The sequence below is a fragment of the Accipiter gentilis genome, chromosome 1 (genome assembly GCF_929443795.1).
Source record: "Accipiter gentilis chromosome 1, bAccGen1.1, whole genome shotgun sequence".
NCBI lineage: Eukaryota > Metazoa > Chordata > Aves > Accipitriformes > Accipitridae > Astur > Astur gentilis.
The window spans coordinates 50,922,773-50,939,861 of record NC_064880.1 but is presented as its reverse complement, the minus strand read 5'-3'; the positions used below and the strand labels follow the sequence as shown (position 1 = coordinate 50,939,861).

Below are 17,089 nucleotides of genomic sequence, written 5' to 3'. Positions count from 1 at the left end.
CCCGGCACCACTCCAACCGGGTTCCTCTCCCCTTCCCTCCCTTTGCTCCTCTCAGTTTTCCTTTTTTTTTTTTTTTTTTATAAAAAAAAAATGAGTTCCTCGTTCCCGCAGGCCCGGCGGGAAGGCCCCTCAGGGCTGGGTCTTTGCCGGGGGGCAGCTTCCCCTCACAGAAAAGGCGGGCCCGGGCCCCTCGCCTCGGCGGCCGGGGTGGGTGGGTCGGTCGTTCGGTCCGTCCGTCGGTCGTTCGTTCGGTCTGGTGGTGGCAGCGGCTTTTCCCGGGGCCCGTCCCCGGGGCGGCGGGCGGAGGAAGGAGGGGGCCCGGCTGGCGGCAGGGGGAGGCTGGCTCTGCTGCAGCGCCGAAGGGAGGGAGGGGCCGGGACGCCGGCGCGTCGGTGCCGACGGTCTCCAGGCGGGAGTGAGGAGGAGGAGGAGGAGGTGAGCTCCCTCTGGGTGGGGTAAGGAGCGGGGCCGCCCGAGCCAGGCAGGAGGGAGGGAAGGGGTCAGCGCGGAGCGGCGGGGCGGGCGCTCGGCCCGGGGCCGGGCGAGGAGGAGGAGGAGGAGGACGTGGGGGGGGGGGGGAGCGGCGGTGGCCGAGCGCTCCGCGGGAGGAGAGGGAGAGCGGGAGGGGGACACCGGCCCGGCGAACCCCGCTCCGCTCGGTGTGTGGTGGGGCGGGAGGCGAGGGGAGCCGGCTGGGCGCTCCGCCTGACGTGGCTCCCCGGCACCTGCGGCGCGGGAGGCGCTGTCGGGGACTGCCGGCGCCCCGGCTTCCCCCCCCCCCCCAAGATGGCTCCGCGGCCCTGGCGCCGGCCTGAGGGGAAGCGGGGGGGAGGGGGGGGGCGGACAGCCGACTGGCTCCGCGGTCACGGCATCGGGATGGGGTGGTGGTCGCGGGGGGAGCCGCTCGGCCCCCGCGGGAAGGGACCCGTCCCACGGGAGCCGTCGCTGCCTGCGCGGGGTGCAGCCTCCCTGGTGGCCCTAACATGGCTGCCCGCGCCTCGGCCCCGCGGAGCCGCCGGGCCTGCCGGCACCCTCCGGCTTCTTCCCTCCACCCCGGCCTTCTTCTGGGCAGACTCCGGGGGAAGCGGGGCCTGGGGCAGCCGGGGAGGGTGGCGGAGGCCTGGCCGGGCCCGGCTTTCCACAGGCCGGGTCGGGGCAGGTGGCTGAGGGGGGAGCCGCCGCCGGGACGGTGCCGGCAGGCCTCGGTCACAGCACCCGGCCCCGCCGCAGCCCCCCACTGGGTCCCTGAGCGTTTAAATTGCGTGTGTGTGTGTGTGTGTGTAGGGGTTATTCTCGAAAGACTCTTACTTTTGTTTTTTTGAATACAAGCTGTGCGGGGCAGGGGCTGGTCTTCGTAAGCAGTTGCGAAGTGAGCTGCAAAATCTGAGCCCGGTTTCATTCCAAGTGTCGCTACAGTGCAATTAAAACGTATGTATAAATAGTTCTGCTGGTAAAGCCATCAGGAGAAGTTGTAACCTTTGTGGTGACGTAGAGTCATGCTTTACAGAACAATGAAGAAAAAATCCATACAAAACGCTCTTCAGTTTTGCAAAATGTGTAGATTTTAAGATTTTGTTTTCATTATTTTAAGCTAAAAATGCCACGTGACAGAATGCTTCATAGGAGAGGAGCTGCTTGAATATACTCTGCAAACGAATCCCAACTTTAGGAAAGTGTGTCTCAGATGAACGAGACTTGGCAGGTCTGCACAAATCTTTTAACACATGACTGTGTGATGATTGGAGTAGCAGACTGGAGGAAAGAAAGCATTTGAGGTGCAAATGCATGCACTTTTTTAAGAAGCGGGGGAAAGAGTTTGAAGCTTACTTTATGGTAGGATTTTCTGGTTGATGAGAAGTGGGTACGCATTACCACGATGCAGAGTTTTGCCCGATAGTCAGGTAAAGATGAGTAGCAGATTTTAGTGTGGCTTACAACAATGGTTTGGCATAATTAAATAGAGCTATTTTATTGGACTCTATTAACCTGGTTAACCTTAAATCTTAACCATGACAGGGTTTTCATGTAAAGAGCCTCCATACAAAGTACAATATTGAATTTTAATTGGAGCTTTCAAGACCTAATGTAGAGTGTATTCCTCTTGCTTCTTTTTTTTTTTTTTTTTTCCCCCTTCTTGGAAGTCCAGGCGTAGTAAAATATATTGAAAGAATACTTTCCGACATAAGTTTAAATGCTATGAATCCAGATTGCGTAAATCAATTAAGGGCAGGATTTTTTAATACAGTGCTGGTTTTTTTTTGATCTGTATCCTTACTACGTATGAGAAGGTGAGGATCATTCTCAACCTTGCAATACCTTGGTCTTAGCAAACTTTCTGAACAACTTCCCGATCTAATTATTAGCTGGCCAATTGACAGTGATGGTAGAACCTAGGAAGCAAACCCACTGGCCAGCTCAAGGTGTTTGTAGTTTACAAATACAGCAGAAAATTCTCTCCTCCGCTGATCAATGCACAGTTTGAATTCTCATGCAGTAATATTGTTAAGACTACTGTCAGTTATTGCGCTTGGAGTAGTGCAGTAGACCCCTGTGAAGGCAACAAAAGCACATAGCAGTGGATTGGTCTTGTCCCACAGAGTTTAGCTGGAATGAGGGAAGGCATTTGGTACGTGAGTCACTAATATGATACCAGCAAACATCTCCTGAATTCTGGTATTTTGGGATTTGCCATGAGCTAAAACACCTGTTAATTAACCCTTGTGGATCTCTCTCCTGCATTAGGATCAGTACCAAGTGCGACTGGTACTATTGCAAAAGTCGTGCCCATGGCTTGCGAAGTGCCTGTGTTACAGCTGAAACATGTCACTTTTGCTGCTAAGTCACTTAGACTCTAATGTAAAAGTTATACAACTTCCTTAATGTTGTTTTAAAACTAAAATATAGACATATTTTAAAGACCTGTTTGGCTGGAGGCCCATTTTAGAGTGGCCGGTAAAAGTAATAAACTATCCTCAAACATTTCTGCTCAATAAAATTTGAGAATATGAAAACAAAAAGTTCCTGGTTTAGCTTTTTATAAATGTTTTCTACACCCTGTGATGGCAGTGCTTGACGTTGCCTGTAGCTCAAAGAAGAGCCGTGTGCCTTGAGTGTTTTGGGCCTCTGACCCAATCTACACCATAGACCTCTGTTATTTTCTGCTTTGATCAGAGCAGTGAAGGTTTGTGGTCTCTGTCCAATATCCTGCACTGGTGAAAATTTCTGGATGGACATTTTATCACCAAACCAGCACTTTTATCAGTGTAATTTCTTTCACTCAGGACTCCCAGAATAAACTATTTGGGTAACAACTGAACGGCTGCTGTAAGCTGGGATCTCACCAAGTGCCTCCTGATGTGGAGAACGCCAGTAGTTTTAGAAGCATTTGCTGTATTTAAATTCCTTACTGTTTGTGTGGCCAGCTGGGATCTAACTTATAGAAAAGAAAGAAAATATATATACTGCATTTTTTGGCTTCACAAGATCAGAATATGTTTATACAATACAGTTCTATATAGTTCAGATTGGGAGACCCATTGAGATAAGGCATTTCTCCTGCAGCTGTTGAGGAGCAAATATTTAATGTGGAATATTCTCTTGTATTAGCTCTTTCAGTTGCGGAGAGGAAGTCTTGTCCAAAGACTTGAGATCTTACCTGGTTAAATAGTTGACTTAAAGAACTGCTGTTTCTGTATAAATTGGGTCCAAAGTTATGTGCTCATAAGAAATACGTAAAACATACATGTTCCTGTGTGAACAGAATTGTGTTCTGTTGTAAGGAAATACACTGAAAATATATTTTAAAGTTCAGTTTTTAGTGATACTGGTATAAATAATGGGACCTTAATGTTGACTGCTCTATTTGAGGGCTTCTGTGTACGACTGCTTGAGACATAAGCCATTATGTAGTGAGTAGTAACAAAACCAAGGCAAATGATTTGCTAACAGAGTATCTCATTGTCTGGGACTAGTTGTATAACTTATTAATATTGCTAATTTAAAAAAAAATACACAAAAGTGGAGAACAAACTCTAAATATATATGCAAGGCTGTTAGGAACCCGTGCAGCAGGCATTTTAGAAATACGTTGTCTGCCATGGTTTTTTTCTATTTGTATGTGAGAAACGTTCTCTACCAAGTTTGTAAAGCAGGAAAATCATCTTAATCTTTGGTGGCAGAATTGTTAACGAGGGGCTCTAGAGAGCCTGCCTTCCCCTGCCCCCAGCCATCAGTAAGTGGTGCAGTTAGCAGTGGTGAAGCAGTGCCTTGGTGCTGTAAGGACACATACCCCAGTGTGAATTTCACTTCTGAATAGATATATATCAAAGTACGTCTTAAATGTACACCTTAGCTAGCCATATTGCTGCACATCAGATGTGAAAGTAAAAATAAATGTGTGAAGCACCAGACAGAGTATGAAATCTAAATCTGAAAACCATGTCTCCAAACAGTCTATTATCCTAAATCCTGGACCCCATATATATGTATATATGGGAGCATATATATATATATGTTTTATTTTTGATCCACAGTATTTCCTGTAGGCAAGAAATCAAAGATCTTTTCAAGTTATAAATGACAATAAGTAGGGGAGCCAGTACTTCAGATAGCTGGTATTTTGTGTATGAGTAGCTCTTTGATGTCTAAATGAGAACTGGAGGAATGTCTAAAATTAACAATGAAGTATGTAAAATTAATGATGAAATGCAGAACTTGGAGGCAAACAGGCAAGGCCAGGCACTAAGTGTGGTTTGTTTTTTTCCCCTGAATAATTATTTGTTAGGGTTAAGACACAGAAAGAACACAAACAGTTGAGATGCATAGATCCCAAAGTAAGTTAGTGCTGCATAAGTGACTTCGATTTAGATATTTGAGCGTGTGTAGACTTACGTATAATCAAACGTGAAGTTTACTACATATGTGATTAGCAGAAATTTTCGCATTGGCACTTCAGATGCAACTGGATTTAATATCCTCATGCCTTAATTTTGCTGATTTGTTGTCGTTTTGCTGACTTGTTGCAAAAAAATTGTTGAAGAAATTAGTGGTAGGTTGCCAAACAGAAGAGAGGAATTTAATCAGTTTTGCATCTGGAAACATCTACGTATTGTGTCTATACAACAGTTTGACCAGTGTGGCTTCACATGCTGTTTTCCAGTTTTGTTCCAAGGTTTTTTTGGGTATTCAGATGCCACGTTTGTGCAACACGTTGTCTATGTTTATGACGCTTGGTGGTAGAAGTACAATATTGCCATAAATAAATACTGTGGGAATGTTTTTTTTCTTAGAGGTACAACAGCAGTCCTTAAAAAAAGTTACTTTCGCCATGCCTCTGGCAACAGAAGTCTTGTGGAGATTGTGGTCTTGATGAATAAAATACCATGCAGAGTGCAAGATTTCTTTTGTAGTCAGTATAAGAAGCTGTCATTGAGGGAACCCCGCCCCCCACCCTGTAAGTTCACGCCGAAGAAGTTGGATTCAGATTTAATATGATGCAGTCCTTTATTCCTTCTGTGGGATGGAAGATTTACTGAAATGATGTTCCATGATGGGCATTAGTCACCCTGGCAGAATTCAGTGGTCAGGTGTGTTGGAATACAGGATGAAGACATCGCTGTTGCCAGTTGGTATTTTTCTCAATCTGAAAAGACAGAGAGAAGTTTCTCCTTCAGAGAACTGAGGTTTTTCTGGTTCATCCTCCTGAAGCCTAATAAAATGTATGTAATAGAAACAGAACTCTTGTAAAGCCATTATATAGGAGAAATTCTGGAGTATCACAAAGCTTTGTGCATACTTGCAAGAGTAAATGTTTGGGAATGCTGAAAACTCAGAATGGAGTGATTAGCTAGAGCTGTGATGGTGTGTGACCAGTGGTAGAATATTTGGGAGAAAGAACAGTGAAGATAGCTCCATTTCTAGGACCAGCTCTTAGAAAAGTACCGCCCTTTTCCTGTTCTTTCCAATCAGATTAGTTTGGGGGGGGGGGGGGACACGACACACCTCAGTCTTGTGTATTAATGACATTATTGTTCAGTATTTGACAGTGTAGATCTTGATTCTGTTTTCATAGTGTTTTAGTTACCAGGTGACATTTTTGTAAATAAAATAGGAATAAAGTCCTTGTTGCATTGTGAAAACGAGATGTTTTTAATAACTATCTTGCCTGGTGCATATAATTAAACAGGTTCTTTCTCAGAAGCACCATAATTTCTATCATTTAAAAACTAAAATCTTAATTGAAGTACAGATCCTCACTTCATCTGATGCTCAGCATTGTATTTCCTGTGTATCTTTCTGCTTTGATATTTACATACAAATATTCCAGAAAACAAAAATTTAACAAGTAGTTGAAAGTATTGCATCTTTTCTATTGTGATTTATTCACGGTTTGCACAAGGAATATGCTGTAAGATGACTTTGCAGAATAAGTAAACCAGCAGTATTCTGTGAAATTCTGTTTTGTGATTTCCCAGTTGAAAGTTTTGCCATACACCTTGTCTGTCTACCGGGTTGCATTTTAATACAGTAAATTTCTGAGTATAACTTTGTGTGTGGTTTGATATAAATTAAAGTTCTCCAAATAAACAATAGCATCATCTTCTTGGCTTTAGAGAATAATTTCTTGTTCTGATCTTGCTTTAAGAAAACTTTAACAAGAAATATGCTTTTGTTATCATTAAGTCAGTTTTCTTTTTTGTTGTGATTTAAATGTAAAGGCAGGATTTATGGAAATGACTGGAGGGTGGTGCTGGCCTAATTGGTCATTATTTCTGGCAAGGCATAAAAAATTGGCTGTTCTTCTGCCTAAAACTAAGGGTGTACTTTGTATTTAATCTGTAGGTCTTTTGTAAAACAAATGGTTGTGCCAATAAGTGCAAAATACACACATAAAGTTCTTCTGATATTATTTGGCATGCTGTTCTGGAGAGTCATTTAGGTTTTTTGTTGATAGTTAAATTTACTAAGGTGGGTATCTCTCCCTGGAAAAATGTATATTTATATATATCCTTTAAAAAATAGTGTATTTTTTAAAGGAATAGTAGCTGGAACTTGCAGGAGCAATTTTGGAATTGAATATGGCTTTTCTGCTAGTGTCTATTCAAGGATTAAGTATAAAACACTACAGTGCTTTATAAAAGTACTAATACCTATTACAAGTTTTTGCAAAGAGTTTTAGGATTATCCGTGTGGTATGTTCACCGTCGGGCTGAGTAATGTCTCTTAACAGGGTGGGGTTTTTTTTGTCGGTCTTGTTGAGATGAATTGCCAGTAATTGGTATTTCACCCAGAAGCGACCCAGGTGACTTACGGAATTCCACCACCTTCAGCAGCCCCGTGCATGTGGAATGTCTTTCCTAATCAGGCTTAAGAGAGGGCGGCATTCAGCACAGCAATGATTGAAAACTTGCCTTCTAAAAAAAATAATCAGCAGGGGCATGTGACATGAATGCTCCTCCATGCCTTTGCCCTCTTGTTGTCAGACCACAGCTTACGCTGCTCTTACACATCCTTGATGACCACAGGACATTCCTAAAGCAGAAAGCTACTTTGCATGTTCCTCTTTATGAGTCTGTTTCATGATTAAACTTTTAAAAGTCACAACCCCCAACATGCAACTGCAGTTTCATGGTAGCTGTGACATTATTTTACTACTCATGCTGTGAATTTCATTCTATAGTAAAACGAATATTATATTGGCCTTTTAAGTTGGTTGTCAGTGGAGAATAGGGAAGCTACACTTCCAGCATCTGTATGCAATCTTGGCGACAAGTAGGATCCTCTGGAAAGCTGTTACTGTTGGGGCAGAACTAATCATTGCATGTGAAATTATATAAGGAGAATTAGCTCTGACTCTACCTCATTTCCTTTCATACTGCTGTGAAAATAAGCTTAGAAACGTCAAACCTTCCCTCCTTATTTCTCTAAGTACTTTATTAAATACTTCTTTTTATTAAGGCTTATTTATTGTAGGTGCTAGAAACAAAAATAACTACCTGTATTTCTGGGTACTAATGGGATGTGCATCCTTGCCCAATTTGGTAGTTTTGATTTCCTTCTCAGGACTGGATTCCCAGGATCGGTTGCCGTTGCCTTCTCTGTACTTTGACTTTATTTCCCTGGTGGATCATTTGGAGTACTTCGTATTTAAGGTGGCGTGCTTGATGTGATAGAAAATTGTCAATCACAGACTGCCTTGGCTATTGAGAAAAAAGAGGTATCAAAAGCCTGCTTGGAGCTCTAAGGAGCAGTCAAGTCACCTGCTGATTTGCCTGGCAGGAGCCTAAACTTGTACAGCCTTTAAGTTTAGAAAAGAAAACGCAGATCTCTGGAGGTCATCCACTCTATGCTAAGGCCCTGTACTGTATGCGTGAGCATATAGTGTTCATCGTAAAGCCAGATAGATATGTATAGACAGTTTCTGACACGTTCATCTTACCAGGTCTTAAAAGCAGTCAGTGAAGGTTTGTGTAGCCCCTCCATGACTGAATCAGTTGTTTAACTATCCCTAGAGGTAGCACATTTCCTCTAATACTATCCTATTTTTTTTCCTAACCCATTAAGCTTCTTGTTTCTTTTTTATTTTTTTCTGCTGTGGATATTGCAGTAGTGGGAAATGATAATCATTTTTGTAACTGCTGTTAACCTGTTTTGAAGCCTGCACCCTTTTTCTTTGCTCATCTTTTTTTCTGTACTCAGCAAGCCCGTTTCCCGTCAACTTTCCTGATTGCTTAGGGTTTCTTCTGAGCTTTTCTCGGATTCCTACATCTGTGTATCCAGACCTGAACATTAATGTCCTGGTTTCGGCTGGGATAGAGTTAATTTTCTTCCTAGTAGCTGGTATGGTGTTATGTTTTGGCTTCAGTATGAGAAGAATGTTGATAACACACTGATGTTTTTAGTTGTTGCTAAGTAGTGTTTAGACTAAGTCCAGGATTTTTCAGCTTCTCATGCCCAGCCAGTGAGAAAGCTGGAGGGGCACAAAAAGTTGGGAGGGGAGACAGCCAGGGCAGCTGACCCAAACTGGCCAATGAGGTATTCCATAACATGTGATGTCATGCCCAGTATGTAAACTGGGGGAAGTTGGCCTGGGTGGGGGGAATTGCTGCTTGGGAACTAACTGGGCATCAGTCGGTGGGTGGTGAGCAATTGCATTGTGCATCACTTGTTTTGTATATTCCAATCCTTTTAATTATTATTGTCACTTTATTATTGTGATTATTATCATTATTAGTTTCTTCCTCTCTGTTCTATTAAACTGTTCTTATCTCAATCCATTAGTTTTACCTTTTTCCTTCCGGTTCCCTCCCCCATCCCACTGGGTGGGAGGGAAGTGAGTGAGCGGCTGTGTGGTACCTAGTTGCTGGCTGGGGTTAAACCATGACACAGTCTGTATCAGTGATAAATAGTATAAATCTTACCATCTTTTGCATATGATGCTCCTGTTAATGTTAACATTAATAATGTTAATTAATTTTTCACTTTTTGCATTCAATTCAGTATTAAAACGCCAATTTCAGTTTTGCTGTTAATCACTTAGTCCTACTTTTTTCGATTCTGACTCTGCTTCCTAGAATGCTTGCAGCCCTTCCCAAGTAGCTACAAAATTTTGCAACTCTGTTGTTCATCATCCAAGTAATAAATGAAAAAATTCAATAATCCTGCACTGAAAAATGCTGTCTGCATTATGATGTGAGGGCCAAGAGGAAGAAACTTACTATAGTTGGAGTCCTGCAACCTGTACCTTGTTGCAGACCTGACCTTTGGAGATAGAGTCGCAGAATGGCTGGCTTGTGCTCCGACCACTTCATCATCTTTGGGGGTGTTTGCTGGTCTTGGTTGGTTACGTCCGTGCCTGTCTTGTACTGGGGAGCACGGAACTGGACAAATTAAGCCAGACATCCTGTAGCTATAGGTGTTTAAGGAGGGCCTCTTTGGTGAGATAAAAGAAGAAAAACTTGGAGAAAGTTTACATGGATCTGTACACCTTGGTCAGCGGTGGTTCAGTTCCTTGGAGTGGTGTGTAAAAATCACCTGTAATTAATTAAATATACATGCGCACGTTTCTGAGTAACTTGAGATGCATCTGTTCACAAATGGTCGTTCTTCATGACTGCTAGATCAACACTTCAAAAAAAAAAAAATCTTTGATCAAACAGATCTCGATATTTGAAGTAAGTGTTATTTTGTGAATCGTGTAGACATGAGGGGAAGAATGGGTATCTCTACTTCAAAATCTTTTCTTTCATGCTATTTGCTTGGAACATAATCCACAGGCGTTTGTCTTTTATGTTAGCATTTTAGTATACCTGATGTGATCAGAAACACTTCATTTTATCCTCTGCAGTGGCATTTCCAAAAATGAAGCAACTAAGAGGTCCTGCTAGAGAGTCGGAAAGTAGCAGGGACCGTGGCTTACAGTTAAGGCAGATGTGATTGCGACATCTGAGCCTAGGAAACCTGCAGTCTGATCTGCCTTCTATCTTCGGGATTTCTGGGATTCCAGAAGCAGAAGTGGTGCAGATAAGACATGTCCTTTGAGGTTTTGAAATGCTTCTGCTTAGATTGTAAAGCTCTTCCTTATTAGACCCACAGGAAGTGCATCTCCTATAGTGAAGCCAAATTGGTATCATTATTAAATACTTATTTTCACACTCTCCAGTGGTAACTCTTCTCTGTGGTGGCGTCATTTGGGAAGAAGAGCCTCTATGGTTGCCTCTGTGTATTGACTGGTTGAGTACGTGGCCTCAACCACATAGCTGCGCGTGGTATTTTCTGACTTGGAAGCTGTGATGGGATCCAAAGTACAGTTTATAGACGATTTTTCATCTTCTCCCTTAAATTGAACTTTCCAGTGCTAAAACTTGGGACTTCTAAGTTGGAGTCTTCATTAGAACACAATCTAGAATAACAGGAAGAAAAAACCCAAAGCCTTGCCATCAAACAAATTAAAATTTATTTTCTTTAATGATTCTCCCCTTTGCCCACTGTATTCTTGCAAAATCAGTCTTTGCCCTTGGTTTATTTTCAGTACAGCAATTGGGTTGGTTTCTGTGTGGCACAAAACTCTCCATATTCCTCTCTGAGTTAAGAATACTCTACCCTTTTCCATGATCTCTGAGCAGCAGTCATATGTCTACTTTCTGATCTCAGGACTCTCCTGCTTACGTTGGGGCTCCCTACTTGCTGTGCTTCGCCTCTGCTGTTGCGTCCTGCTCTCGAAGGCTGTGCCAGGTGAGATGTGCTTGCTTTTCTTTCCCCTTTCAGGAGAGCTCCTCTGGCCTGTTGTGCAGCCTGTGGGAAGAGGCAAGCCAGCGGCCTTCCTCTGCGCCAGCTATAACCTTTTTGAAAGGACTTCACTTAACACAGTGCACGGCAGGCAAAACAGGTATGCTCTGTGGGAGTTCAACAGAAAACACATACTTCAGAAATGGAAGGATATACTGCTATAAGTTCACGAGTACGTTCTGCAGAAGAAACAGCCTGTAAGTAATATGTTAAGAGAGGAGCTGGATGAAACATGAAGACAACTTCCAAATGAGAAAAACAGGTGGTTTGCATTATTTCCTCCATGCTTAGTTTTTATGGTGGTGTCATCATAACAATACATGACAAATGAATACACTTTTCTCTCAGTGTTGTTTAAAATTTGATTACCTGAATATTTATGTTGTTCAGTACTTGGAAATATTTGAAGAGTTTTATTCTTCACTGGATTGTATATGGCGTAATTTTGGAAGTTGAACAGTGTATTTCATTGCAGACTATCCTAAAACAAGTTCTTAATCATTTGTATGTATTAATATTACATTTAAAAATGTAAACTTTGAAAATGTAGTTATTAAATTCTGTTCAAGATGTGAACTCTGTTCTGTTTTCTAGCATTAATTATGCAAGTTTGAAATTCTCAGTTTCATTTAAAGGTAGGGCTTTTTATTTGTATGTAGCTGGTGAAATAAATTACCAGTACAAGAAAACATTGTACTAATAAGTTAGGGATGCTTGGAGTTGGCTGTACTAACTGAGACAATTTAATTCATCCATCATCAGGGATGATGTTTCTTAGTAACACAAAGTATTTTCACCCGGGGCGCTTTCACGAACTTTCACATTTTTCTTCAAATACAGTCTTGGTAGTATTTTATATGACCTGAAGTTCATCCATCTGTCCTGAAACTCCCAATACTTTTCCATTCCCTCCAATGATGGCGTGATCTGGTACACTTTTTTCAGCATAATGATGCACAAGTTGACTAGAGAATCATTTCGCATGTCAGATTTTCCAAAGGGTTCTGGGAAATTATTTGTTGCTCTGTATAGCAAAGCTAAAAGTTATTGAAAATGTGTTACAGTTTCATAATAAAACAGATAACGAAAAATATTGGCTTGGGAGCTAACTAAATGCTTTCTGATAGCCATAGCCTCAAGGGGGATACTTGGATCATTTGTAATAAAGGGATATCTTTGATATCTTTTGGTGAATTGACTAGTATTCTGTTTAGATCATAATTTATGAAAAAAATGGCTTGATGCACAGTGTTATATTATCAAATTGTTTGGGTGTAAGAATTGCCTTAATGTATGGCCAGGATTTTCGATGTTTATTCTTTTAATGCGCTCTCTATGAAATCAGAAGAAGCTGTTGATACATTAAGACTCTACCTTTATTTCTTGCTTTCCATTTTTTTAACACGTGCAAAGCTGATTTGATCAGTGTAGTTACAGCCCGGAGTTGCTGGGTAGGTTTGGCTTGCTTAAGAAACCCCTTCAGGTGTATAACAAGTGTTACTCAGTACTGAGAGCAAACATCTTCCAAATGCAATGCATTATTTTGCTTTTTTTTAATTTTTGGTAAACTGCTCTGAAAACTTCTGTAATTCTGTTATATGAACAGTGACTAAGCCTCTGCTTATACCTTGCTTTGAGAGGAAAAGTTTTAGTGGTTATAGGATGAAAGCTTCATTATCAGCAGCGTGTAGTGATAAGTATTTGAAAAATGTTGTGACGAGTTAACTATTACTCAGCTTGTTTTACAAAGGTGTACAGAAACCATTTTAAATAGTGGGGAAAAAAATCACAGAAATACTGGTTTGATTCTTCCTTGTAATTAGAAAAAATCCTGTGTTGCAGCTTGTGTCATCTTAGCTTTATTTTACTAAGTTTTCATATATGCATGTAAAGTTTTTGTACATATAGATATATGCAAAAAAATGAATTGGAAGAATTAGTAGGGTGCTGTTATATGAAGGTTTTATTGATGGTGTTTTAGCCTGTATGTGGTGGTAGAGCACGAGGGAGTATTTCGGGAGTCCTGAGAGTTGCCAGCAAAGACCATGCTTGCTTTGTCTTTTAACTGGATGCTTTTCTGTAGCGATGGCATCTCGCAAGTAAACTCGTTAGTAATTCCTGTGTTATTTCAAGCTAAATGGTTCTGGATTTCTAGATGGTGTTTCTAGTTCTGGGACACTTAATTGCATGTCCAAGCTTGGACATCTTGTTTCAGATCATCTTTGTTGCAGTGTAGGCCTTTCATACCCTGGTATTAGTGTCTAGCTTCTTGCAAGATCTCCAGGTGTTTCCTAGAGTCCTTTGAAGAATCGCCTAAGTTGGAAGCTTCTTCTGTTATCCCACAGCAAACAGTATCTGAAGAAAGAAGGAGAGAAAGAAAATCTTAGCAAAGGGCTTTGCTAGCAACGGGGGCTCTAGCCTTTAAAGTGTCAAGTCTTTGGAAACAGCAGCAGTAACTTATATCTGGTACTGCCTTACCTGTAAGTTTGAACTACGGCAGCTCGCAGAAAGGTCAGGGCTCTGTCTGTTCCCCCTCCTGCAAGACTTTGTTGCATGTGGTGACAGACTATCTACATTTTCACCTCTGCCTTAGCATCCTGGAATCATCTGGGAAGGTCCAGAATCAGTTATATGCTGCTCTCTTTGCTCCTTCAGGTGCTGTATAGAAAATTAATTGCTCGTAGTAGTAGGCAGAGTTTGCAGTTGTGATGGCTCTTTGATGTAGCTGCAGTCAGATGTCATGGACTTTTGCTGAAGTCTGGTGTTTACACTGCAATAAAACAATGTACCTGTGGTCGTGTTGTAGACCTGTATTTGCATCTCTGCTTATGATATTTTGCTCTGTAACGCTGTGTGTGTAAAGGCTGGCTTAAAGTTGGTAATACATTTTTCAGAAAGTCAAACTCAAAAGATTTTTTGAATACTACATAATTGAGACTTTATTCTTCCAACTGTAAAACCAGTGTCTAAATTTACAGAACTTACAAAGTCTGCCACAGGCAAATATGCACAACCTGTGTAATAAGAAACCAAACCTCCCAAATGGTCTCCAGAAATTAGTCTAAAATTCCTGTTTTTAACTTGTTCGAGGCACTGGATCTTAGAGCCATTTAACACACATTGGCTGTATCCAGTCTTGGGTATAAGAGCAGTTTAATTTTTGGGAAGGATTCATTTAGGGTAGAGAAGTGAACAATTCCATAGTATTCACAAGCAAAATACAGCTCTTTGTTGTGAAGTACTGGAAGCGATGCTGGTGGAGATGCTTCAGTCGAAGATGGAGGAGGGCGGGCTTATAATAATTTCCTATTTCTTGGGCACTTTTTTTATATAGCAGAATGGTTCCTTGGGGTAGACAAGTAATAACAAAATATCATGTGGGTGCTGTGCTAAAGACAAAATTCATTACCAAATGTTACTTTCAAACTACAGCCTCTCCAGCCTGACAAACATCTGCTGTGGTCCTTCTCTCTTACCCCTACTCCCTTTTTTCAGCCGGGGCTTCTGCCCATATTCTATGCAGTTTCCTGTGGTGGGGTATAAAGATATGAAGAACTGATGAAAATTATCTTTGTGAAGGTAGTAAAAGGTCTGGAGTAAGCCTAATAAATAGATAGGGATAACTTGTAACAAGGAACACACAGCAGTGTCAAAACTGTTGTGAATTTTCAAAAACAAGTTTTGATCTTCATCCATCCATGATTCAAATAAAGAACATTCACTTTATGGCCTGCAGCACGATACAAGTTGTACTTCACTAGCTTTTGGTTAAAGCAATGAACATATTATTTGAATTTTAGGGAAGACAGTTTGAAAATGTACTATATTTAGGATTCAGTCTTGAAGTTATAAGAATAACCAGTGTTTTTTGCTGTTGCTGCATCTTTTAATGTTCATGTGCAAAGAATGACGTGATCAGAGTTGTCACTGGGAACATTTAGTTTTTCATGCAAAGTATTTTTGGGCAGCTCTCATTTGGAAGAACATGGGATGGAATATAAAAGAAATAGTCTAAGAAATTATGATTTATGTTAAAAGGTCACAAATTATAATTATTTGGATGCTATTTCTGCAGTTACTCTCTGCAAAAATGGGGAAGGTGAGTGCAAACTGGTAAGGCCAAAGCATTTCTCAAGGTGTTAGTTTGGCTTTGGGGTTCTCATCATTTACCGTAGCTGTGTCTTTTCAGAGACTCGGGAACTAAATGATTTAATTCTAATTCGGATCTGTACACATTTATGAATGAGAAGTCATGTATCTTCCTGTACACACAGTCTTTCTTTTACATGTTGTGTTTGCATGAAACTCAATACTATGTGAGAGTTTCCATGAAAGCAGATGGATATGGTTCCATTCAGTCTGTCTCTAGTACGCAAAGCTATTTTGTGTTGTCAATAAAAATCATAAATTCTTTACATTACTGAGCTTTATTTCCAGCCAAGGAGTAGTACATGAAAGTCTTACAGGCTTTTTAATTGCTATATTTTTTTTAATTCTCCATTTGGAGTGTGTGTGTGTGTATCTCTCTGTCTGGCCCTGACTCCACTGGAAGATTTAGTGAAACGTGCTCTTCCAAGCAGGTCATTCTCATGAGCAGGTTACGGGGAGTAATGGATTTGGGAGAGGTTGAATCTCAAATGTTAATGACGTTGTTTTGATACACAGTAGTATACTGCGTTGTCAAGGAGGAGCATCTACTTCTGATGAGGTCCTTCTGTTGTACATCTGTAGTATGGAATGAAAGCCTGTCCGACATAAAATGTTTTATGGTGTTTCGGGCTTTAACTGGTACTGCGATGAGAAGCGTGACTGGGTCCTTAAATCCCAGTCATTTGAGAGAGGTGGAGAGAAAACACCCTTCATCACTTACTGTCACAAGATTGTAAGATAAAATTTAGAGTAGTAGCAGTCATGCTCTATGGCTGCCTATCGATAACATGGTTTTGTTCTTGCCCTCCTGGCTGTAGCTGTGTCTCTCTCTTCCAAGCTCTGCATTGGATATAAGGTCAGGGGGTCAAAATTCTTATATTTTCGGTTTGCTAGTCTAAGCCTTCAATCCCAACCTCCCTCCCCCAAGCTTTTAATACCCTAATAGCCACTTTTCCACATACGCTTTCATGAAACTTGATTACAGTTTTTCATAACCTCTGCTTTCATCAGTTAACTATCTTCAGCCAGGGAAGTCAAGCTTTGGTTCAGTGATATCTTTGTACTAACAAAATACGAGGACGCTTATTTCCATGTTAATGTGCTTTCCAAACTCTGGAATTTTCCTGTATTTGCTTGGCAATTTTTTTTGGTCTGTACTCCTTAATAATACTGTGATGCTTGTGTCCCCTACCCCCTGAAACTCTTTCTCTAGGAACTCCTCATATTCTGCTTTATTTTGAGAGTTGGTAGGTACTGTGTCCTATTGAAAGGCAGCAATTCTATTCTTAACACAATCTCAAAACGTAGAAAGAAAACATTGAGCTGTTTGCCACAAATTTTACTTAAATGGATTTTTATTGAGGGGGAGGGAAATGTGATTATCTTCAGATCATTCATGAATTTAAGTAAAAATACTATGCTTTGGTAATTTCGGAAAGCTCTATGTAAACTTTTAAAGCCTGTTGGTTTTTTGGTCTACAGAAGTAGGGGCTTCTGTAGGCTATGGGATTTATAAGCCTGGGCCAGGCTTCCTTTTACAGCGCCTGGCCATGTAGCATCAGGTAGCGTAATGAGACTTGACTGGTCTGACTCAAGACGATTGCAACCCGCACCTCTGCTCCTTCCCACAAATAACGTATTTTTTTAATCTGTC

General features: G+C 41.3%; 1 protein-coding gene across 15 annotated transcripts in view; it reads left to right on the top strand.

The window, feature by feature from the left end:
* Positions 1 to 264: 264 nt before the first annotated feature.
* The window catches only part of GTDC1 (glycosyltransferase like domain containing 1), a 186,457-nt gene continuing 169,632 nt past the window's right edge, over positions 265 to 17,089 (top strand). For 8 of the 15 annotated variants that reach the window (XR_007505939.1, XR_007505938.1, XR_007505937.1 and 5 more), the window contains exon 1: positions 9,734 to 11,386. The gene's annotated coding sequence lies outside the window, so the exon portion shown is untranslated. Of the gene's footprint in view, positions 456 to 9,732; positions 11,387 to 17,089 lie in introns of those variants that run through there. The other 7 variants (XM_049799390.1, XM_049799362.1, XM_049799378.1 and 4 more) reach the window with 3 other exon arrangements.